Source organism: Anas acuta, chromosome 2 (genome assembly GCF_963932015.1).
Source record: "Anas acuta chromosome 2, bAnaAcu1.1, whole genome shotgun sequence".
NCBI lineage: Eukaryota > Metazoa > Chordata > Aves > Anseriformes > Anatidae > Anas > Anas acuta.
The window spans coordinates 12301999-12323177 of NC_088980.1; positions in this window are offsets into that span (position 1 = coordinate 12301999).

Below are 21179 nucleotides of genomic sequence, written 5' to 3' on the forward strand. Positions count from 1 at the left end.
TTTGTTTTACGTCCTTGTCATTCATCAGTTATTGCTCAGACCTTTTTTGTGGTGTATACTAGTTCCAGAAATATCCATGACATGTGGAGAACTGATTTAGAAGGGCATACATAAACAATCCAATCTCAGCCCATTTACTTTGAAAAAGTCCCATACGTCCTCCAAAGAAAAGTGAATGTTAGGTACAGCTTTTGCTTTGCAAGTAAGTTAGAGCTAAGAAATACAGAGATATTAAAACCACATATGTAAAGTTAAAATGAAAATCCAGATTATTATAGTACAGGGAGAGGTTAAAAGCCCATTCTGAAGAGACCATTCCAATTTCATTTCAAGCAGTTTGTTTGCCCATAAATAAGAATACATAGGTGAGGCTACAGGGATTTTTTCCTAAAGGAGGACTGTGAATGTTAAAAGGAAAATATGATATTGAAGCAATAAATCAAGGAGAGACCCCAAAAAAATTTATTCTGCCACTATCATCAATGTCATAAGACATCAGAATCCTGATGGAAAAAGGAAGGCATCACTGGATGGAATAATTTGAGAAAATGAAGCCTAATGCCAAGGGAAATTAAAGACTTTTCCAAGAATGTGACCCTCACAGTCATGAAGCTTCAGCCATTCAGATAAAAACCTGAAGTTCAGGTAAGACATATATTCAAAGTACTTTAACCCAAGTGTACCAGATTTTCAGTACTGTGATCGTTGAACTGCCCAAATGCAATTTGCTTTGGTTTTGTAATCACATTCAATACTTACAATTGAAAAACAAAAGCAAAAACAAAAACAAACAAACAAAACCAAAAAGGTTAATTCATAAGCTTTAGTGAATGTGACCTTAGTTACTAAAGGAGGAAAAATTCAGGAAAGATTATTACTGAAGTTTATTTATCATTCAAATGCATCATTTGAATGCAGTTCACCAGCAGTGTGCTCAGGTGGCCAAGAAGGCCAACGGCATCCTGGCTTGTATCAGAAACAGTGTGACCAGCAGGGCTAGGGAGGTGATCGTCCCCCTGTACTCGGCTCTGGTGAGGCCGCACCTCGAGTACTGTGTTCAGTTTTGGGCCCCTCGCTACAAGAAGGACATCGAGGTGCTTGAGTGGGTCCAGAGAAGGGCGACGAAGCTGGTGAGGGGCCTGGAGAACAAGTCCTACAAGGAGCGGCTGAAGGAGCTGGGCTTGTTCAGCCTGGAGGAGGCTCAGGGGCGACCTTATCACTCTCTACAGATACCTTAAAGGAGGCTGTAGCGAGGTGGGGGTTGGCCTGTTCTCCCACGTACCTGGTGACAGGACGAGGGGGAATGGGCTCAAGTTGCGCCAGGGGAGTTTTAGGTTAGATGTTAGGAAGAACTTCTTTACTGAAAGGGTTGTGAGGCACTGGAACAGGCTGCCCAGGGAGGTGGTGGAGTCACCATCCCTGGAAGTCTTCAAAAGACGTTTAGATGTAGAGCTTAGGGATATGGTTTAGTGGGGACTGTTAGTGTTAGGTTAGAGGTTGGACTCGATGATCTTGAGGTCTCTTCCAACCTAGAAATTCTGTGATTCTGTGATTCTGTGTGATTTGTACTCACCAAGCTCAAATCAAAATTATGGGGGAGGGAGATTCAAGGGCAATTTATCTGAAAACAGGGCTTCTATAAAATGTAAGGAAAGATTGATTAATGTTGCTTGCAAATGTTTGACCTTTTTTTTTATTATTTTATTTATTTATTTACTTATTTATTCAGAAAATATCAGTCTGTCTGAAAGCTGTGAGGAAAAGACTGTTTTAAAAGTCCTTCTCCAAGAAAGAAATAGATGAATTTTTAAAGATGTCCACCAGATCCTGCACTTGGCACATAACAATCCCATTGAACACTACAGGCTGGGGATAGAGTGGCTGGAAAGCTGCCTAGAAGAAAGGGACTTGAGGGTATTGGTTGATAGTCAGCTGAATAGTCATATAGTCATATTCAGATAGTCAGCAGTGGTCTCGTGCAGCCAAGAAGGTCAACAACATTCTGGCTTGTATCAGAAGTAGTGTGGCCAGCAGGACTAGAGAAGTGATTGTCCCTCTGTACTCAGCTTTTGGTGAGACCACACCTTGAATACAGTTTTGGGCCCCTCAGTACAAGAAAGACATTGAGGTGCTGGAGCGTGTCCAAAGAAGGGCAATGAAGCTGGTGAAGGGTCTAGAGAACAGTCTTATAAGGAGCAACCGAGGGAATTGTGATTTTTTAGCTGGGAGAAAAGAAGTCTCAGGGGAAACCTTATTGAGCGCTACAATTGCCTTAAAGGAGGCTGTAGTGAGGTGGGGATTAGGCTCTTCTCCCAAGCACCAAGTGATAAGATGAGGGGAAATCAGCTCAAGTTGCTCCAAAGTAGGTTTAGGTTGGATATTAGGTGAAATTTCTTTACTGAAAAGGTTGTGAGGCATTGGAATAGGCTGCCCAGGAAAGTGTTTTGAGTCACCATCCCTGGAGGTTTTCAAGGAATTTGTAGATTTTGAAATTAGTAGCATGGTTTAGTGGTGGACTTTAGTACCAGGTTAAAGGTTGGACTAGATGATCTTAGAGTCTTTTCCAACCTGATTGACTCTATGACTCTATGATTCTACATAGAAAAACAAAAGCCCAAAGATTTATGAACCACTTAAGTGCAACAAAAGATATATTTTTGTGGGGAATTCTTAATTTAACTTTAGACTCTTCTGTAGAAAAATGTTCACTAGAAGGAAAAAGAAAATGGAAAAATAAAGAAAACATTTGATTTGATTTGATTAAGGCCTTTAGAGAGGAGAAATTCTCAGATTTGACTAGGCCTGATTGCAAAGCTCAAATGAAAAGTTTCATTGGAAGAAGGTAGATCCTTGGACATCCAGATGAATTCATCTACTATCTCTGTTTGATGTGTATCATCCATACATGTCCAGATATGTCTTTTTTAGCCTTGCAGTGAATTTGACATTGCCTTACATCAATTATTTTACCACCTATTATTTTACCACTGATATTCATCCTCACAAAACACCTATATCCTTGCATTCTTTCTGCTTCTACACTGGGAAGAAACACAGAACTCAAAAGAATCTTGCTCATAGCTGCAAATGAAAGCAGAAGCAAAACAAACACTGTACAAATCTGCCTAAACTACAGGAAGAACAGTTTCCATGAGCCACAGTGAATGTCACACTAACGGCAATTAATACCCAACCTGAATAATTTTATCTGAGCTTCAAGTGGTTTGTGTTTCTTCTGCTGTTTCCTCTGGTGTGACAGCCTCCAGAAACTCTCAGCACAAGGAGAATGATTGCTAAATGCTGGATCAGTATCACACAATGTACTTTGTCACAAGGTTAGATGAAAACAGAATTAGACCAAGTACTCCCCAGCACTCTGTAAGTTTTTGGGACTGAGAATTTATGGAATGACTGCTTTGAAACTCAGTTTGGATTATGTGAAAATAAAAGTGTGGTCAGTGAAGAACTTTGTCCTCAGTGAATAGCTAAGGAGATTTTTTCTATGACTAAAATCTTTTTTCAAACATTAACAATTAAATATATCTTTTTGGATTTCACATCAAATCTTTGCTGAAGTGGGAAGATATATCAACTTTGTCACTGCCTTTTGATTCACCTTTATTATTACCCAACTGATCCTTTGTGTTGTTATGATCTTATCTTGGTGATGAATTTTCTTATTATATCACACTGAGGATATGGTAGCGAATTAGTGTCAGCTTACCATTTAACCTCTTTCTGTCACTCACTCTTATTGCCATTTCTTTCCAGATTGGTATTTATCACTGTGGTATTTCATTTTGACTTCTCAACTTAAAATGCATATGTATAATCAAACACTAAATGTTATTTTCTTTAAATAAAGATATTTCCAGCATAACCTCTGTGACAGGCTGTGAGTGTGTATCAATTCCTGAACTGTATTTTGTAGTTAAGAGATTGTCAGGAATTCTTTTATGAAGGATTTTTTTTTTCCAACATAAAATGTCATTTTGTTGAATTTAAACTTTTCACAGTTCCCATTTCAGTGCAAATTAACTGAGGATTTTCACAACTGCAGTCAGGAAAAGAATTGGAATGAAAGTTTGAACTAGCAACAGGTAAAGCACACTGCAGAACTGTGGAAAGTCAAGGTACAAGTCTTCTCTTCAATGAACATTCAGTTAAATAAACATAAGCAGAATTTTCTTATTCAGCTGAGAAGCATGATAAAGGGCAGCTGATGGTCCCAAACAACTATCATCGTGTTTTCACAAAGGTTTCTGCAATAGGGCAAACTGCATGAATCAGAACTGGAGTACCTACATTTCTTCAGTCTTCATGGTATCTGTATTTGTTGTATATTTGGAATGAACCTGGCAATAAAAGAGCTCTCAAAATGCAAATGTTATACTTTAGAGAAGACTGTATGTTTCCAGATTTTATGCTGTTTACTATGACAGTTCTTTTGGAGAAGAAGCACTGTTTTTCCTCTTTAACTAAACCCAAGTATCAGGGTAATAATTTACAGGCAGGATATGCCAAATAGTAATCCAGAAATCTGTTCAATTTTGCAGAACATTTCATAGATATCTGTAGACATAGAACCAAGTCCTTCATACTGGTAATAATACTCAATATAACTATGGACAATTTATTTTCTCATAAAGAAAATATTTAATGTCTCATAGAGACAACAATTTCTCATTCAGGTGCTAAATCACCTAATTTACTTACACATGAGGGTTGGAAAAACAGCAAAGTCTCTTGTGCCTCACTGATGTTGACTTGCATTGAAATTCTCGGCCAGTACATCTGGTATGAATCAGTAGATGTCTGCTGATTTAGAAAAACCTTTAACTATTTACACCAATGCTGAAAAGTTACAAAAGGAGCAGGTGAAATGCTACATATGAAACATACTTCTAATGTTATTACCAAACTTTTCTACTCTCTTTCAAAACAATTTTCAAAGCCTATTTTTTCCCTAAATTCACACCTATTTTCAAAACATCTACATTAAACACAGTCTTAATGTGCATTTTCAAATGTGTTCCAATAGCATGAATGTAGCAGAGAATCTCTTAAACTATAAAAAAAAAAAAACATCACATGAATCTGAGGTGGGTTGTTCTTACTATAAGGAGGAAAAGGACAAGGATGATCCTGTTTGCATCTTCAAAGCAGAAACATGTCAGAGTGTTGTTCAGTTTGAAGAGAATTGACTACATGGAAAAAATTAAGTTTGGATGAAGCTTGTTCACCAGTTTGGCCAATTTTTTTCTGAAGTCTTTTTTTAGAAGTCTTATTCACCATATTTTATGGATATTAGCAGATGAACAGGCATGGAGAGGCCTTTTTAGACAACTTCTGCACAGCTGTCTCTAGGCCTCTATCATCAGCTCTTGCCCACCCATCCCTTCATAAAGAAAATTGGAAGGGTTGCAGCAGTCCTCGTTTTGTTTAGACGGAGTAAATCCGTCATCTTCTCTAACATAATTTAACTTTTATATTCCACTAAATACTCTCAAGGCATAAAGATCTGAAGTATGTAAAATATTTCTATTCCTCCTATCTATAAGGTAAATGGATGATCTGAAATATTAAAATATCTGTAAGTATGTATAGTAGCATTTAAAACACAGACACTTTTGTCTGAAAGCTCTTTGGATAAGTTTGATAACATAAATAGATTTGTTTCTTGTTTGATTCCATGCACATATTTCCACTTAAAATGTTGAAATTATGAATTTAAGCAATGAAGACTGAATCGTTTTATGAATAAATAAATAAATAAAATCAGAACTTCAATCCTTTCAACATGAATAGGTACTGTTCTAGTGCTGTTAAAATAATAATAATAATAATAATAATAATAATAATAATAATAACAACTGTTTGTAAAGGCTTGAGATTAAGAAGTTTGATAAAATCTTATGTGAGGATTATTGTAGTCTGCTGTCCATCATGCTTGTTTTTTTTTATCATTCACCATCTTACAATGGAAGCCAGGCAAGTCTCCAAAGCTAAGGATTATAAGAGTGCAAAAATTGCCTGGGAGAATGACCAGCTTGTTATCACTTTTTGCAAGATTTGTAGATTTGTTCTTGAGAGAAGGAATTTGAGCATTCTTCTGCAAATCCAACATTTATTAACCACTTCATCAGGAGGAGATACTTATCTCCTACAGATCAAGGCAAGGCTGGCTAAAAATGCAATACCATTCACAGGGTCTTGTCATAATATATACATGTATTTGAACATTTGGGGAAGAGAAAGGTGAGGAGACATTTTATGAGACAGTTTGAAATATGGTTTCTTCAAACTAGAGCTTTCATTTTCAAATCTCTGTTTTAGCTGAACTGATGACAGGTGTTGCTAGCAGACAGATTTTTAGCCAGTCTTAATATAGATCTGCTCAGAATTCCTAGAAGAAGCTCAGGTAATAAGGCAGACACAATATTGAACTAATGAGCAAAATGACAGAAAAAAAAATAATAAAAAAAAAAGAAGAAGAAAAATATGAAATTATAGAAGTAAGCCCTGATCATCTACCATTAGGGATTAATTTGTTGGTCAACAGTAGAGAGAGACAAGGGCATTTCTCAATACCACTCTAATAATTACACTGAAATATTTCAGAAGTATTTCATAGATACTGAATCTTAAAAACACAGAATCACAGAATCATTAAGGTTGGAAAAGACCTCCAAGATCATTTGGTCCAACCACCGTACCCTCATTGCTATTATATTGCAGAATTTATTGAAGGGCTACTTGAATTTATGTCTACATCCCTCTAACAGAAATGGTAAGTAAAAGTATTTCTGATGGAGGTGTTTTTATGCCTTTGATCCAGCTTGATGGAGCTTATTAGCTGTCAGGGTCAATAGCAAAGCAGGCACATTTCCTTATGCACTTTTAAAAGATTAAAACTGTATACATCCTAGGAAAAAAATGACTCTTCATTAAGAAAAGCAAATCCAGATAAATACAAATGAAATAGGTGCGTCAATTTTCTGTAGATCTAAATTAAAGTGCAAAAAACATAAAAGATGAGGCAAAAGCTTCCAGATAATCCATCTCAGTTTTACAGAGATAATAACTTTTCAGGTGTGCTAAACTGGGACAGGAGATATTGCCCTCTGCATTACCCCCAGCTGAGTCTTTCAAGCCCTCAGAATCATCTCTTGAATTTATCTTATTGCCAAGATGATAAAGCAGACTTCCGAACATCTGAGAGAATGTACTAGAACAAGTTTCTTAGAACATGAGTAAGAAATTCATAGGCTGATATGGAGTGAAACAAGGATCTTTGTTTTTTCTTGCTATTTTCCTGTAGAAATTAATGTGGCATAAGAATAAGGGATTTTCCTATGTTCAGATAGCAGACTGGAAGATGAATACCACTACAAAGACTAGCTAATATGTAACCACAAGGTAAGAAACTCATGTTTAGTTGAATCTAGAGTTGTGTTTAATTTTGTTTGTGTTTAGCATATAGTCCAATGTAATAATTACTTGTTCTTATTTTAAATCCTAACCATGTGATAGTAACTCTGTGATAGTAACTCTGAAAACTAAACGTATGTACTAGTATCCATCAAACTGCAAGAATCAGAACTTTACTTATCTAAAAAACGACTCATGCCAAAATGTTTTGTATTAGCAATATGTTCTGGAAATCAGTATCACATCATAACTGTTTAATACCTTCATCATCATAATAAAAATAAATTAAAAAAAAAAAAAAATCCAGTGAGCATTTCAATTTAGTTTTCAGAGAAAACTGACAGGTTTTTCACAGCACAGATATAATGTGATTTGGAATTCAGAAGATCTGTTTGTAATTCAAAGCTTTGAGGTCAGCTGGTGGTTATACTGCCTCAAAATTGTACTGAGTCTGTCTGTCCTATTCTTGATCTTTGAAATATTGCAAGTATTAATCAAAAGTCAATTGTGTGTTTTAATCAGATTTAGTGGAAAGAACATCATAGGCAGTGGCTGTAAGTTACCTTGCAAAATGGAAACATTAGGTGTAATTTGATCACTATAAATGATAAAACAGTAAAAAGTGAAGAAAACTTTACTGTGGTAAATAAAGAATGAGTTGCAAGACCAGTACAATGAGTATTATAAGTGAACCATGTAAGCAGTGATATAAAACTCCTTTACTTCAAGTGAAAAATGTAGTTGATCAAAAAACAAAAAACAAAAAAAAAAAGAAAGAAAAGCGTCTACTCATTTTTGACCAGCAAAATCATTGCAAAATCATTTACAAATTGGTTGTTTGTTGTTTAACAGTAATAGGCAGCTAAGCACCACACAGCTGTTCTCTCACTCCTCCTCCTCAGCAGGACAGGGGCAGGGGAGGAGATAATGACATGGAGCAAAAAAAATCCTTCTGGGTTTGAGACAGAAGCAGTTTGATGAAAGAAAAACAAAGGTCATATGGAAACAAAAAGAGAAAAAACGTTATTTTCCACTTCCCATCAGCAAGCAATGCTCAGCCACTTCTGGGGAAGCAGAGCTTCAATATGCATAATGGTTTCTCAGAAAGAATCTCACAACAAGAGTTACCTTACTTCCATTCTTCCCTTCTTTTTGCCCCCCTTTTATGGCTGAGTGTGACATAATACAGTATGGAATATCCTGATGATCAGTTTTGGCGAGCTGTCCCAAATATTTCCCCTTCCCATCTCTTGTCCACCCTCACCCCACTGGTGGGATAGCAACACTGCTCTAGGTACAGGCGCAAAGCACCACACTATGTGGGCCTCTGTGGCGAAAGTTAACTCTGGCCCATGACCCAGTACAGTATTTCTATAAGGATATTTGCAAAATTGCAGACATGTTCTTAAACATGTCCCATAAAGTGCAGATTCACTTCTGAATCAAACCTACAATAAGCTATTTCCTGTGCTGATACATAAAGATACCAAAATCAGAATTAATGACCAAATAATTTTCTGTTAATAACAGCAGGGCAGAATCTTGAAACAAAAATGTAAAATATAACCAACTACTCAAGCACAGTTTTTAATTTATTTTAGTGCTCTGTCTTATTTGGGGTAAAACTTTAAGTAGTTCTTGATGGTGGAATATAGTCACCTTTGTAGTAGGTTTACGTGGCAAGGTTTTGGTAGCAGGGGGCCATAGGGGTGGTTTCTGTGAGAAGGATCTAGAAGCTGCTCCATGTTTGGTAAGGGCCCCACTGCTGACCAGAGCCAAGCCAATAAGTGATGTTGTTTTGTGCCTCTGTGAGACCATATTTAAGACAGGGAAAAAACGCCGTGCCACACAGCAGCTGGGAGAGTGAGAGGAGTGAGGAACAGCCTCGCAGGCGCCAAGATAGTGAAGAAGGAGGGCGAGAGGTGCTCCAGGTGCCAGAGCAGAAGTCCCCTGCGGCCTGTGGTGAGGACCATGGTGAAGCAGGATGTCCCCCTGCAGCCCATGGAGTACCACGGTGGAGCAGGGTTCCACGCTGCAGCCCGTGGAGGAGACCACGGTGGAGCAGATGGACCTGCACTGACGGAGGCTGCCGCCTGTGGAAGACCCCTGCCAGAGCAGATTCCGGGACGGACCTGTAGCCCGTGGAGAGGAGACCACGCAGGAGCAGGTGACCTGGCAGGAGCTGCTGCCCGTAGGGGAGCCAGGTTGGAGCAGTTTGCTCCTGAGGGATGGACCCCGTGGTACGGACCCATATCTGGAGCAGTTCTGGAAGAGCTGCTGCCTGTGGGAAGCCCACGCCGGATCAGTTCATCAAGGACTGTATCCCGTGGGTGGGACCCCACAGCACAGGGGACGAGAGTGACCGAGAAGGAGCGGCAGAGAAGAAGTGCTGTAGACTGACCATAACCCCCATTCCCCCGTTCCCCTGCGCCACTCGGGGGGAGGAGGTGGAAGAGGGTGGATGGGGGGGGGAAAGTGCTTTTGTTTTCTTTCCTTTGTTTCTCACTTCTCTAGCTTGTTAGTAATAAGCAAATCTTACTGTCTCCCTATGCAGAGTCTGTTTTGCCCGTCACAATAATTACTGTGTGATCTTCTTGTCCTTATCTCAACCTTTGAGCCCTTTTCATCGTATTTTCTCCCCGTTCCTCTTTGAGGAGGGGGAGTGAGAGTGGCTGTGGTAGAGCTCGGCTGCCCACTCAAGCAGAACCACGACAACCTTGTTTACTGAAAGTCTTCTGCTGGCTCATCCTCAATGCTGTCAATAACCCAGCTGCCGTCTCTATCAAAGTTCTCAAAACTTTATGCTATTATCCTCTCTTTTAACATCAGACAACTGCTGCCTGTGGGGAAGGTGCATTGAAGCCATGGTAAAATTTTGCAGCTCTCATTTTAGCTGCCTGGTACCACAGCTGTGAGAAAGAGTAATACAGGAACAGAGACTATTAATTACAGTCAACAGGAATTGTGTGCAGATGGGGTATAGTTAATGCAGACAGTGTTCTCTCTTAAATCTAGCTACAGCTACTAAACTGAGTTGAATTTCCACATGAAAAGCAAAAGACAGTTTCTTGTTCACTCCCTTCCTCACCCCTTACTTCATCTGGAATTGCTAGAGCTTCTGGCTGAACAAGTTGCAATTAATCGCAGAAAACAGAAAACAAATTGTTTCTGTTTTATTTCATCCAAATTACGTTATGAATATTATTTTTCAACTTAGAGCGGTAAACTTTTTATTTAAGAAATTGTAAGAACATAAAAATCCTTTTAATTATGAAAACTGGTTGGAGTAAGAACTTTCTGAAATTATAAAAAAATTAAAAAGGTGACCAATCAAAGCCTACTGTAATTGTGACCTTTGCAGCTTTTAGTAATAATTTTCACAATTCCTCATTAACCCTAGTTACTGGAGAGCTGGAGGAAGAATAATGGACCGTGTTTGAGCTTGTTAGTATGTAGAAAATCCTGTCAATTCTAAGTGCCAACTATAATCAAATTTTGACAGGGTACTTCAGTTGGCATGACCAACACTTACGGAGTTCAGAAGACTATTTAGACTAAGGAAGAGTCCAAATATTTTGATAAAACTTAAAAAGATCCATCTCCAGTCATTTTTAAAACTTTTTCTCAATGACTACACTTACTATTTCTAATTGGTCTATTTGAGTTGTAGAACTGAAATACACTATAGAAGCTACAAATACAAACTAGGGTTTGTATTAAATCATTAAATCATATTAAATCATGGAAATGGAAATTACTTCCCCTTCTGCATTCACTTTTAAGGAAAACTTTTCTTGGAAAACTTTTCTTGGAAACTGATTATTGAGAAATTATGGTCCTGTAAGTGGATAATGCTGATTTTAAAAGTTTTTAGTTGTTCTTGAATAACATGTTATAAAACAAGCTTATCAATTACAAGAAAAAAAAATGAGAGAGAGAGAGATGCAGCTATTATTTGTAACAGTGCTGAGGGGCAAAGGATATGGGATAATAGCCTCACTGTGGAATTTGGTGGCAAAAGTATTGTAACACATCATTGGCTAACCTATAAAGCCTTAGGATTGTGAAAATGTATTATTATCTGCATACAGTTTAGTAGAAGATATACCTACAGATATTACAGATATTGATTTCCTGCTGTAGTTTTATTTTCCAATTTTCCACTAAAAAAAAAAAAAAAAAAGAGGCTCAGGCTGGACTGCTCTTTTTTACACCTATCTCACTAAAACTTGTGGGATGGAGTGATTGGATTGGATGTGTTTCTGATCCTGCTGGTTGGTATTATTTACATTTAAAATCTAAAAACAAACAATTTTTTTTCATAGACTATGAAACTGCAATCATAAATGTAGTTTCCAAACTACTCCTAGTAGATAGCTGTTATGTAACAGAGAACTTTTGCATTAATCAGATTATAAACCTAGTACAGAACTTCATTTGACTTGAAAAAGACACCAAACTTTGTCTCAAAGAAAACTTGTGGAAGTTATAGTCTTTCCCTTCTAAAGACATAAAAGACATATAATAGGAACCTACTGAATATTGAAATGCAGTTTCAGAGTTTTATGGTTAAGAATTATTATTATTATTTTAAGTGAGGAAATATTTATATGTATGTCTCTAGTGTCCTAAACTAACAAAATGGCTTTGCAGAAGAGAGAATTTGTTTGAAACCAAGATTACCCTCAAAGCAGAAACATCTCTGTGTACTTCAATTCATTAGTTACATGCCCACAGCAGCAAATTAAACATGTAATACCTCTCTAAATTCCCTGCTTCTTAGACGCTAATCTATTATTGGAAACATTGAAAGGTGAAAATACCCTTAGAGTTTCTAACAGCTTACCTCTGCTAATGCAGACCTGTTTTTTACTGTTATCTTAAAATATTTAAATCCTTCTGAGACCCATTGCATACATTCCCAAAATGCCAAGTGCCGCAAAACATCTTTTATTAGTATATGTGGTACTTCTTTGCACTATCTAAACAGTTATCAAAGGAAAAAAAAAAGAAAAAAAAAACAACTAAGGAATAATAAGAGAAATAAGATGTTTAAAGAAAAAAAAAAAAGTAATATCTATGTTTACTTTAAAACACAGATTGGACCATGCTTTTGCATTCTAGCAAGTGTAGTATGTTCTGAAGGTCACAGTGGTATTTTATGTTGCTTTGCCCTAAATGAATAATGTACTTTAAGAATAAGCTTTAAACATAATGGAATGACAGTAGACAGAGTCCAGGTTGGCTCTAGAGAACTATACTAATGAAAGATATAATTCTATAAATATGGTTTCCCGTATGTTCCACATTATTTAAAGGTGTATGCATACACATTTGTATGCAGGGTTTTCCTAAACCCTGAAGAACTCTCCAACATTTGTCCTACTGATTGTTTTAGTCTGATACTCTCCATAACACAATGTAGGGAGTCCAGATCATTGCACGCAGACTGGTCCGAGCAGAGAAGTCTGTCTGCTTTGGTGCAGAATCTATTTCAGACAGATCAGCATTTGTGCTTATAAAACTGGATGATCAGCTCACATCTCCTTGATTAAGGGAATGTTATCCATTGTTTGAATCTGGTTTGTTGCATTACATTTTGTCAGAGGTTTGAAAGACCTTTCTTAAGTATGGGCAGGTATATTTGGATTTCTTTTAATGAAATTATAAGAAAAAGTTCTCAGGAAAAAAAAAATAAAAAATTGCAGAAAGTTCCAGAAATCTTTAGCATGTTCTACTCAGGACAGTGAATTTGTTCCTTGCGTAGTTCTTCATTTTATTGAGAACACCATGTGATGTAAGTTATAATAAACTGTAAACTGTAATAAAACAAAGTTATCAACAAAAAAACAAGGTGAAAAAAAATATCAAAGAAGAAAAAACAAAATGTATAATAAAAACAATTTTTTTATCTGTAACGGAGGGAATTGAGGTAACACAAAACTGTAGCCCAGTTGATTGGCAAAGTGACCTTCAGAAGTAAATAATGCACTTTGGTTTCCCAGTAGTAACCTTGATTTCAGTCAATATGTATTATATATGCACACAAACAGAATAATTGTCATGATTTGAATCACGTTTGTTTGAAGTGTTACTATCTTTGTCATTTGTATAGGAAATCTATATTATTGTCCTTACAATGTCAAACATTAAAGACTGATTATTGTTGCATTTTTACACAGACCTACAACAGTTATTTCAGTATTGCATACAGAAGAATATTTTTGTTTGTTCTCTATTCATTTAGATTATAGCTGAAATCTACTAAAGAAAATGTTTTCTTCATTGTCTTTTATTTTTTTTTTCACCAAACATAATTAGTTGACACAACATTTTGTATTCTCATAAATTCTTAGGTATTTCTAAGTATGTTAACATCTCATATAATCCACCTTTAGAAATGGCCATGACACTGGATTAACCTTCTGGGAAAATAGCCACACCAAGCAAAATCTCTTTGACTTCAGTATGACAAAACACAGATATATGAATTTGCTTATGTGTTACCATGTGGTCATCTATCTGAATACACAAATACTAGAAGATTACTACTCATCTTTTTTGTTGTTGTTTGCTTGTGTTTTTTTTTTTTGTTTGTTTCTTTGTTTTTTGTTTGTTTCTTTGTTTTTTTTAGCTTTACAGTCAAAATTGGATTGTGAACATGTATTAAACAACGTCTCACACAGTCTGTCTTCTGAGGGATGGATTCAGCAGGTGAACTTTAAGTGCCCAAGCAAAGTCAGGCTACAATTTAAAGGATTAATATAGTTCAATGGCAGAAGTCCTTATCTTTTCCTGTGAGTAAGAAACTGCGAATGGGAGGATATGAAAGAAAAAGAGGCATGATCTTCTCTTTCAAGATATGCTACTTGTTTCCCAGTAATGAAAGTGCAGATAAATCCTTAACCAATATGTCATTTAAGTGCTCCCCTTACACCTGACAAAAGAATTACGGAAATTGACAGCCAGTAGTATCTTCTAAGCACTCAATACACAAGTAAATAATCAATTAAACTTGCTCATTCTTTTTAGGAATAGATACCTTCCAAAGGCCATAAAATCTGAAATATTTTTTGCACAGAAAAGTTGCAGTAGTTTACAGAATATTAAACCATAAAAATTTAATTGTCACAAAAATTACTATTCCCCCTGTTTACGGACCAAATGCACTTCTATTGCCTGCCATGACCTAGGCTCCCATTTTATTCAGATTTGTGCAATACTATGAAATACAATAAAATGAACCTTGTTCTAAAATTTTCACTGCCTTCATTCACATTATCTGAATCGACTATTAGCTTTATTAACCGTAATGTCCTTGATATATTTTATTTTCATTGGTACACTATGTACATGAGCAAATTGAAGTTAATAATGACTAGCCCAAGATAAGACATATGAAGGAAAGAAGTATTAGAAGAAATGACAGAACCTGTCAAAGGAATAGACTTTACATCTTTAATCGTGAGTAAATATGAAATAACTTTTCATTTTCTCTGACCTTATTCAGTCTGTTTCCTAAGTTCCACTGCAAGATCTCTGAAACAGGAAAAGAAAGGATGCCTACGTCAGTTAATACATTTTTTTTTCTTGTGATCTCAAAGTTCCAAATGCCCTGCCATGGGCAGGGACACTCACCAGACCAGGTTGATCAAAGCTCCATCCAGCCTGACCTTGAACACCTCCAAGGATGGGGCATCCACAGCTTCTCTGGGCAGCCTGTGCCACTGCCTCACCACCCTCATAGGAATGAGTATCTTCCTAATATCTAAGTAAATCTGTTATTTTTTAGTTTAAAATTATTATTCTTTGTTCTATCACTAACTATACTTCCTGATAAAGAGTCATGCTCCATCTTTCCTGTAGGCCCCCTGTCAAAACTGGAAAACCTCCCTAGCTAATAAGATCTCCACGGAGCCTTCTCTTTTTCAGTCTGAACATCCGCAGCTCTCTCAGCCTTTCTTCACAGGAGAGGTGCTCCAGTCCTCTGATGATCCTTGTGGCCTTCCTCTGGACATGCTCTAAACAGATCCATGTCCTTTTTGTTCTAGGGGCCCCAGAGCTGAACACAGCACTCCAAGTGGGGTCTCATGTGAGCAGAGCTGAGGGAGATAATCACTTCCCTCGACCTGCTGGCCACGCTTCTTCTTATGTAGTCCAGGACAAGATTGGTGCATGTAATGCAAATGCATATAGCTGGCTCATGTATGTGTTTTTTGTTTGTTTTTTTTTTGTCCACCAAGTGTCAGTATGTTCTGTGATACTTTGCACACATAATTTTTTATATCTCCTGCAGACTTAATATGGAGAATGGCTTCTAAAAGGAGTTTCAGAAAAACTCTACTGTAACAAGTAGTATTAATATACCTATTCGAAATATTGTTTCAGGTTGTTGATCAGGTTTAACAGCTGCATGGATCTTGTTGCCCCCTCATGTCTGTGTGTGTTCCTGCTCCAGTGCTGTATTACTTAACAATGAGAACAAGGAGGTGATTTGTTTATTATGGCTTCAGTGGTGTTTCTTTTGATTTTCAGAAAACAAGCAAACAACCAAAACCCTAGAAATTAAAACCAAACAAAACCTAAGAAATTAGTATTTCATAGAAGCAATCAGATTAGAAAAAAAAATATAAAATAGGCAGTTCCAAAATAAGAACACACTGAAGTGATTTATACCTTTAAATTGGCATTTCATTTTGTAAATTAAGTAATTAAATGATGATTCAGAACCAAAATGGTATGGAAAGTTTTGTTGCTATAGCTTTTTCTGTTTAAAAACTGAGATTGCCTACTGAAAATTTTGCAAGAAATCTTCCAAGCTGAATTTTTATAGAGATAAAAGTTCATTATTCTACTAATATTTTCTGCTAGTTACCATGGTAGCAAAACAGCAATCATTGCTAGTGTCAGACTAAACCAACATTATTCTGTATCATTTGATCTTTTTCAAAGCATCTAGACAGTATCCATACTGATACTCTTTAACTATTAACCATTTCACTTGAATTTGAAAATAATTTACAGATTTTTAATTCCTGGACACAATCAGAGTTTTCTGCAGCAATGATGATGCCTTAATTTGCATTATAGAACAGATAAACATATAATAAAGTGGGAGCAGTACAGGAACACCTCTCTCCCAAACTTTCAGTGGAGGTGCCCTTCCTCCAGCCTCTGTGGGAAGTTCCACCCCCAGCCACGTGTGCCATTTTCACTGGCAATCACACCTTCTTTTGTGGCACATGTGTTGTGGTTGACTGACCTGTACTACCTGTGTGCCAAAGATTGCTACAAGAGTTTAGTTTATGAAACTCCTCTCAATTTTAATGAATGAGATGAATTTCCTAGCACCATCAATTTTTTTTTTTTTATATTTTTTTAAACAAGTTACAGGTCATAGCATACCAAACACAGTAAATCTTTCCATGGTAGTAATCTCTGTGCAGGACATCAAGTTTCTGGTTTTGCTTTGTTTTGTTTTGTTTTGTTTGGGGGAGTCTTTTTTGTTTTTTCGTTTTATGGTTTTTGTTTGTTTTTACTTAAAACATTTATTATTGTGCCTACTAGAGACAACACCATGCTAAGCTTGAAATATGCTCAGAAAAATACACTTAAAACAAATAAGACATGGAGATAAAAACAGATAATTCTTTTAAGATTGCTTGTTTCATCATCTTGCAAAAGGGCAGCTTTATTTCCACTAAATTGTCTTCTGTAAATCATCTGTTTTGAATCCCACATCTGTATCCTATGAATTCATTGAGTGACCTTTTATTTTAGGCATAGTACAAGCAACCAAGACAGATGTGGGGCACAGGTACCTGTATAATTTCCTTGAAACCAAGTGTTCAGCATAACAGTGTAACTTAGCATTAGTCAGAAATTGACCCTAATTTATCATAAGCCCCCACTGGTAGTAATGATGGTTCTAGGAAGAAAGCAGAAGCATGCAGGAGAGGCAGGATGCATAGAGGAAATACCATATTTATTTGGCCTTGCCTTGACTGAAAATACTGTTGTTTACATGCTTTAATGTATTTAATTCAGGTACCATTACTTTCAGGTCATCACAGGTTGCGTTTACGGTGGTTTTCACTTCCTATCTGGATATATTCATACATCAGCAACTACTTCTCCACCTTAACCTGCTATTGCATTAGGGGTGATCCTCCTTCCTATGGCAATATGCAAGATAATGAAAATTAATAGTTTTCTGGTTATTAACAAATAGTGTTCGAAACATTTGCTAGTGTCAGTCTTTGATGCTCCTGCAATTAAAGGTCATAAATAACTGAAAAGCAGATATTGATATGTATTTATAGTATGTAGTAAAACTTGTGGATATTATTATAAAGGCCTTTTGTTACCCACCTTAATATATTTTCTGAATACAGATAATCCAAACTACAAATGCCCAGCAGGCAACATAGGTGAGATGAATTGCAGATCACTTGAATTCACCACACTGCATCAAAAAGCTGCTGCTGCTTTTTGGAGGGTGCATGATATGTTAAAGCAAGCAAATAAAACATAATTGTGAAAACTCAATGGTATAAACAATACTTTTACGACCCCTTCATGTATGCTGTTGTGGATATGGAAGTGAGGAAATGATTTTCAGGCTCTGGCTGGGGAACATGCAAGCCCAGTTTAAAGTTTGGATTTCACCACAGAACAGTGTGGTCTTCCCTGCCTTTGGGCTCTCAGTCTCCAGTCTCTGCCATGGTGTATCAAACTGCTCTCTTTTATCATTTTGTGGTATTAGCAAGAAGTATTCTCATGAAGGAATGGTTCAGATATCTTTGTATTTTGCCTAGAATTGTCTTCTTCCAAGCAACTGACCCTTGCATTTATAGTCCTCTACTAACATAAAAAATCAGTCTGTTTAAAGGAGACTTCAAAATGATAACTAGTGTCAGTGGTATTGATGAAGCAGTAATATTATTTTCAGCTTCACAAAATACACACATTAATTCATCTCTGGCTCCAAGAACTGTGCTGCTTAAAATTTTAGCTGAAGTTTTATTCAGAGGTTATGACTGACAAAATGTGTATTTCATGTAGTCAGAATGTTTCTGTCACAAAACCTGAATGTTTTACTGTCAATATTTAATCTTTCAGAAAAATTAGATCCATAAAATCAGTCATAAAACAATAGTAAAAGAAATTTGTCTTTACATTAAAATATATATCTCGAAACAAATAGTTTTAAACAAGGAAAGAAAAGATTTACCAATGACATTGGTTCACTTACCAAATGATTTCTTCTTTTTAATTATATCTTCCAGACTCAGTCTATGAACATAAGAATTCAATTTGCTTGAATATTAATTTTATAACTATGAAAATGGAATAAGAAAAAATACATTTCATTCCGTTAAAAAATAGATTTATTTATTTAATTATTTATTAACTGATAATCCTGGTGACTAATGAACTGAACAACTACATTTTGTTTCTTGCTTTTTTACATACTAACAACTGTTGTCACTTTGAGCCTATGCAAGATTATGTATGGCAGCTGTTCATTATGATGGTGATTAGTGCCAAAAACAATTTGCAAAACTTTTTTTTTTTTTTAATGAATCCCCATTTAAGGTACTATTTCTACCTGTTTGTCGTGGTTCCGCTCGAGTGGGCAGCCGAGCTCCACCACAGCCGCTCTCTCACTCCCCCTCCTCAAAGAGGAATGGGGAGAAAATACGTGAAAGGGGCTCAAGGACTGAGATAAGGACGAGAAAATCACGCAATAATTAGTGTAACGGCCAAACCAGACTCAGCATAAGAAGACAGATAGTAAGATTTATTGCTCATTACTAACAAGCTAGAGAAGTGAGAAACAAAGGAAAGAAACCAAAAGCACCTTCCCCCCCATCCACCCTCTTCCACCTCCTCCCCCCTGAGCGGCGCAGGGGAACGGGGGAATGGGGGTTATGGTCAGTCTACAGCGCTTCTTCTCTGCCGCTCCTTCTCGGTCACTCTCGTCCCCTGTGCTGTGGGGTCCTACCCACGGGATGCAGTCCTTGACGAACTGATCCAGCGTGGGCTTCCCACAGGCAGCAGCTCTTCCAGAACTGCTCCAGATATGGGTCCGTACCACGGGGTCCATCCCTCAGGAGAAAACTGCTCCAACCTGGCTCCCCTACGGGCAGCAGCTCCTGCCAGATCACCTGCTCCTGCGTGGTCTCCTCTCCACGGGCTACAGGTCCGGCCCGGAATCTGCTCCGGCAGGGGTCTTCCACAGGCGGCAGCCTCCGTCGGTGCAGGGCCACCTGCTCCACCGTGGTCTCCTCCACGGGCTGCAGCGTGAAACCCTGCTCCACCGTGGTACTCCATGGGCTGCAGGGGGACATCCTGCTTCACCATGGTCCTCACCACAGGCCGCAGGGGACTTCTGCTCCGGCGCCTGGAGCACCTCTCCCCCTCCTTCTACACTGACCTTGGCACCTGCAAGGCTGTTTCTCACTCCCTTAACTCTCCCGGCTGCTGTGTGGCGCAGCAGTTTTTTCCCTGTCTTAAATATGCTCTCACAGAGGCGCAAAACAACATCGCTTATTGGCTCAGATTTGGAAAACAATGGGGCCCTTCCGAAACATGGGGCAGCTTCTAGATCTTTCTCACAGAAACCACCCCTATGGCCCCCTGCTACCAAAGCCTTGCCACGTAAACCCACTACACTGTTATGTTCAGATACCTTGTAAAAAGAATATTTATAGAACATATAGCACATGACAAAGTAATTTTTTTCTCAGAATTGTGGTGAAACTAAAATGTTATGCAGTGACTCATAGGGAAGTAAAACTCAGATTTTCAGATAGCACTAGTCTATTATACACTAGGCTTCTGTGGTGTCTTATCTTTCCAGCAAAAGTAAAATATATAACCTCAACTTTTTTTTTGACCCTTTGTTAGATTTGTCTTATAAAAGTCACAGTTTGATAAAGAAAGCTTAATTGAGTATGTAACTTTGTGGAACAGAAGTATTTGTCACAGAAGGATTTGGATATTCCAACCACCTATACAAGCAGCAAGCTGTCTAAGTATCTGGCCACCCATCTGATAAACAATATGGGAAACTACTCTGCAAAAATTATCCATCTCTAGTAATAAGATATTCAGCTATGTACATTAGGGTTGCTGTCATCAATCAAAACTACCTAAGTGTTCATGAATCATACATTGTGGTTCTTACATTGGTAGTACAGACCTAGTCATCCATAAAGTTAGGACTCAATATGTACCTAGTTAGTGAACCATGTTTCCAAAATAAGTATTTCTGCAGGCCCAAGGGAAAAAAAAAAAAAAAAGCAAAAAAAGCATTGTCACTGATAAAAAAAAAAGGATAGTTTGTTTTTGACATTTTGCATTCTGAAGGGAACTGACTGGAAAATATATTTCTTTTTTATTCACACTAGCACATACTTAGTTTCAATATTGGTTGTGAAAATTGATTTTTAAGTTCTGGATCTCTACATGGATTAATCTCTTGCGTTCTCTCTTTTCAGCCCAGTGTATTTTGAATTCTTTTTTTCACAGTGTTAAGACACTAACGGGAGTAAAAACTCAAAAGGAAGATTTCATATGAAAACAGGATTATTTCCTTTTCCTTATTCTAAGTGAAAACAGTTGACTTTGTGACCCCTTTAAGATGTTTGAAAATTGAATGGGGAAACCTGCCAAGTTCGTATGAAAACAATGTCTTCCTAGGCCTCCTCTTAAATGCACCATCAACAACTATAAGCAAAGCA